Here is a 5,594-nt window from a genome sequence, read left to right as displayed (position 1 = left end):
CAAAAATCTCATTTGAAATCTAGATAAATTTGAGTAGCTAGCTAGCTTAATCTTCCTCCTAACTAGATTGAATTTCCACATATACTACATCAATAATTCTTATGTCATCACTCCATTATGTAAAACAAAACAGAAAAGAAAAGAAGAGAAAAGTGCATTATAATTGCTTAAAATTACATTGAGCATGCAGGTATTTTAATAAATAGTTGTAGCCATGTCAAGAAGGGGGAAGAGAAAAATTAAAGAATGAATAATAGTACTAGTGCAAGATATAAAATATTAAAGAGAAGATTAATTTGAAGAAAATCATAATTCAAAGTAATCCAAGTACATGTATGCATGCAACTCGATGACTACAACTATGATGGTGACAGCTACAATTATTATGATGACTACAACTATTAAGGCGACTACTACGATGAAACTGACAACATATCTTTGTGATGGAATGTAATTGGTTATTTAAAGTACATCTCCAACAACACTCCAAAAAATTTAAAATTAAATATCATAATACTCGATTCCTAAGGGAAGTTAAACCCACTAGACCATATCAGTCCATTATTCTGGTTGTTCTTATGGGTGAATGGCACCATCATCTCCGCTTATTCCCCGTCTGCTCCAGATTGTTGGTGATGTGCTTGCGGGTTCATCCCATCAATGAACCACATCTATAGCTGCTACAACATCTGCACCGGATGATCCTCCGTGATCTTAGTGAATGTCTCCTTAGGACCCTTCATCACTCCTGCGTCTGTGGCCTCCTGAGGCTGAGGTGACTTCCAGAGTGTTCCAATACTCTTTTGGATTTCTTTGAAGTATTGTTCAATGAGCCAACCCAAATTTTTGAGATTAATAAGGTTGAGTTGGTGGAGGGGCTTCCCGATAAGACTTTGGAATATGATATACGTGATCTCTTTCTCGCGATTGTCCTTGCACTGTTTCTTCAGTTGATCAGTTGCCTTAGCGATCTTTTGGCACAAGAAACTCTCTTGATTCACCATTTTCTTGCTTTGCTCCATCTCGGGCAACCTCTTAAAATCAGAAAGTACGCATTGGGCCCCGAAAGGGGAAGGCCAAACCTCTTGTTTTGAGTCATAGGGGCTGTAAATTATTGCACAGGCTTTGACATCGAAGAGAGTGCTGAGTTCACTCACTTTTTTCATCAATCCCTTATTTCTTTGTTTGAACATGGCTTTTCTTGCAGAGTCGTTAGTGATATAAGCGAGCTTAACGTTCTTTTTAGTCATGGTGTTTTGTCGTGTCTATCCAAGGAGCAAGAGAGTGTATATATAGAATGAGACAAACATTGAATAGTTATTAGTAAGGAATGGGAAGTGGAGCATTTTAATATAGTAGAATATACAATGTAAGGTAAGATGTGGTGCATTTTAAAATTGCAAGGTAAATGTTCAAATTATCTCCAAAAATGTTATGCCTTTAATAGGGGATATGGGAAAATCTTGTCATTTAAGGAGTGTAATTCACAAAATTTAATTAGTAAAATATTGAAAGGCTACACTTATCTAAAATCATCCAATCCTCCCTTTTAATTACAAGTTATTGATTCATTGTAATGCACTTATATACCTACTCTCTCTTGCATTATCCCAGCATGCATTCACACTTGAAATTAATCATACATGGCAACCATACACACCTCCTTATCTTATACACACTCACAGATATTACTCTTAATCATCAACTAATGTGGCCACCTCCTTCCAAATCAAACTTAATTATGTGTCTTGATCTCCTACACCTTCCAACATTTTATTTTTTACTTTTTTAAAAAAGAAACAAAAACCATAGATATATTGTTTTTTATTTGCTTTTATGCATTAATGTCAATATTCATTTTTTTCTAATTCGCAAAAATAAATTTTATTTATAAGAAAAATATGTGATCATCCTTAAAATCAATGCTGGTTTTCTTCATCTTTTAATTTCTTCTGCAAACTTTACACTCCAAAACTTTATTGTTACCAAAGAAAATTTAATTACACATGCACAAGATTTCATAATAATTATACATATAATGTAGGCACATGGTGATTTTTTCTGAACTCCATAATAATTAATTATTTCATTTGGTATGTAGTACATAGAATATGATTATTAGAGCAATTATATATTTGATTTTATCTTTATGGAATACTGTAACACCCAAATTTTATTATTTTTATTTTTTAATTTATTTTAATTTATATTAGAATTTTAGTTTAATTTTTCAATATTTAATTTATAAGGTTTTAATTTAATTTAATTTAATTTAATAAAAATAAAAATAATAAACTATTCATTCACTTAATTTCAAAAAAGCCGTATCTTGCTTAGACCAATAAATAGAGCTGAGGTTATAGTTAAAGCTACTAGTAGAAAACCGAAATAACTAGCTATAGTAGGCATGAAGGGGCTAAATGACCTCCTTACACAACTTTCTCTTCAGTGTGGTGAATTGATAAGCTAAGTAAGAAATAAATTTAAAAAATATCAACAGTCTTGACATTAAAACTATTAAAGATGATTTCACTTATAGTTAAACTCAACTTCAAGCTTAGAGACTTCAATAACTTGGTGAATTAATAAACCTAAGTAAGTAAAGAATCTCGAAAGCATCCACACTTAATTGGATCCAGACCTTCAGAAGACAAGTATTGGTGATTTTGGTGAGTAATAGAGCTTTTATGATAGCTTTACCTAGGATTTTGGCCTAGTGGTGAATCAGGAGATGATAGTTGCTAAGGAGTGAGGAGTATCAAATTGAATAGGAGGATTTTTGTTTAGTTTTGACTATTTCTTTAACCCTCTGGATGGGTTTACGATGCTGTAACATTGGTTCTAATTAGTTAATGAACGAGGCTATTTAGTGTGTATGCATAGGTACCATTAGAACTCATACAATGCTAGTTTACACTAATTCTACTATTTGTATTGAATCACTGTTAAGTTACACATGATGCTCAATTTGACACTTTTCAAGTTTTTACTTTTTCTTATAGGAGACAATTAAAGCTAATATAGAGGGTAAATTAATGAGCATGTTGAATATGGTCATTTTCTTTGATTTCTAACTTATACCTAAGAGAATGAGTAGATATTTAGAGTTGTCTATGGTTATAACAGGTTCACTGAGCTGGTGAATTAACGTGGCATCAAGCTTGCATCAAGGATCTAATACATGGAGTTTTTTCTTTGAAGAAAAGAAAATGAAGGGGATTGGTGGTAGTTATGGCTATAGGAGGATTATGAAAATTATCAGTGTTTATATTTAACTTTTCTTGTCTACTTGTACAAGATCTTAATATAGATATAGATAATGATATGTAATATGTTCTATCATGTGTATATGTGTATTGTTAATTTTGATTTGCGGGCCTTGTGAAGATCGAAGAAGATACTAGGTAGTTCTTTGGTTACTTTAAAACTTGTTGTGACTTGGGAACTGATTATTATTGTGTCCATATTAGAAGAGTATAAAAAAAAATACAAGATTACATATGAAATTTTTGCAAATCATTATAATTAGCTAGAGAGCAAGTCTTATATATATATATATGCATAAAGAGAGTCAAAAGAAAAGATGCGCATATATAATTGTCGTACGATGATGGTAATCGAGGAAGTGTTTATGAGTCCGCTTCCTTGCATGCGGCTAATTTATTGTATATATAAAAATAAATATTTCTGTAACTTGTTCATCAGATTGTGGGCTTGAGTTCCAAATCCACATTATCAATTCAAAAATGAATCTCCCTAAAAGTTGAGTTCGGCAGGCGGTAAAAAGGAGAGCAGCTATATATACAGGTATATATATATATATATGTCTTACACTTTTTTGAATATTGAATACTGGGTGAAGAATCTTTTATTTAAATCTTTAATTATATATAGAAGAAAATATATACACACACAAAATATTTTAGTGCATCAAACCATATGTATAGTATACAATTAGAAATAATTTATTCCCATATCTATATTGAAGGAAACTAGGTTACTATGCCAAAGGATTCATTAAATAATTAGGGAGCTAATTAGTTTAATTATAATAATTTTTTTTTAATTGATCTATATGTAAATTAATTATATATATATGTTACATAATTCATTATAATTTCAATATATATGATTATATAATTCACAAAGAAAAAAATTAATTATATGACATGATACAACAAGACCATCAAAAGTTGTGTTTTTCTAGTTGATATTTTTCTTTCTATTGATATTTACCTATACATCATAAAAATTTAGATGCTCACCCTTCAATACGCATATACAAACATCTCAATATATATTTACCTACCTCAACATGTATTCCTTCTATCGCTACCTTATATATTACATGTATATATATATATATGTATATATCAATTCGATCAGACAATAAACATCTGGCCCATACTTGGTTTATAGTTAATTTGCTCGACATGCAAACTTTAATTTGTAAGATTTCAAAATTTTCCATGCAAAATATAATTACTAATTACACTCCAACAGTATTCTAATACCATAAAAACTTAGTTATGATATATATACATAGATATATATTGCGATTAATATTTGTTCTTGTGTTGTGAAATATATACGCCAATTTAGTTGAATAAAAATCATATAAACAATATAATGATCAAACTAGTAAAAGTAGAGAAAAGACATGAGAGGGTAAAAACCAGTATATTTTAGAAATTTAGCATTAAAAAAAAACTATTATTTTTATTTAGATTTGATAGAGTAATAACGAGGACTCAAAGTACAAAACAAGAGATAATTCTAATTTAATCAAATACATTTCTCACATTTATCATAAATATAAACATTAACAGATTAAAAAAAAAAACATTTTAATGTCACAAAATCCCCTATTAATTTACAAAGTAATGGTATATTAATCTGTTGTATTTTTTTAAGTTCAACAATTAGTTCAACAACTTTCTAACTAATACCATTGACTTTTAAAAGTATAAATTTAAATTATTATTAGTATGTAACATGAACTCTGATTTAGAAAAAAATATATATCTATGGTTTTTGTATTTTTTTTTAAAAAGAATTAAAAAATAAAATGGCAGTAACTGTATGACATCAAGACATACAATTTAGTTGGATTAGAAGGTGATGACCATATTAATTGATGGTTAAGATATAATATTTGTGAGTGTGGTTGCCATGTATAATTGACTTCAAGTGTGAATGCATGCTGGGAATAATGTAGAGAGAGTAGGTAGATGCGTGCATTACAGTGAAGCAATAGCTTTTAATTAAAAGAGATGGCCACAATAGAATAATTTTATATAAGTACAGCCTTGCAACAATTTACTGATTATATTTTTTTAATTACATTACCTTAAATCAAAAGATTTTTCCATATCCCCTATTAAAGACATAATATTTTTGGAGATAATTTGGACATTCCACTTGCAGTTTTAGAATACACCACATCTTACCTTATGTAACGGCCCCAGAAATTTAAAAGGAAATGCATATAATAATTTGAGTGCGGAAGTGAAATAAAGGTTAAGGTTAACATCCCTTACACGATAACTTAAAAGTACTAAACATCTACTAGCAGCCTTCTTGCGGATCGGGCT

General features: G+C 29.7%; 1 pseudogene; it reads right to left on the bottom strand.

Annotated features, from left to right (window-relative positions):
• Positions 1-680: 680 nt before the first annotated feature.
• LOC148239677 (agamous-like MADS-box protein AGL80 pseudogene) lies at positions 681-1,250 on the bottom strand (annotated as a pseudogene).
• Positions 1,251-5,594: the final 4,344 nt, after the last annotated feature.

The sequence above is a fragment of the Carica papaya genome, unplaced genomic scaffold (genome assembly GCF_054855325.1).
Source record: "Carica papaya isolate Zhongbai unplaced genomic scaffold, ASM5485532v1 h2tg000022l, whole genome shotgun sequence".
Taxonomy (NCBI): Eukaryota; Viridiplantae; Streptophyta; class Magnoliopsida; order Brassicales; family Caricaceae; genus Carica; species Carica papaya.
The sequence above is the reverse complement of the archived record's forward strand: the minus strand, read 5'-3'. Positions and strand labels throughout refer to the sequence as shown.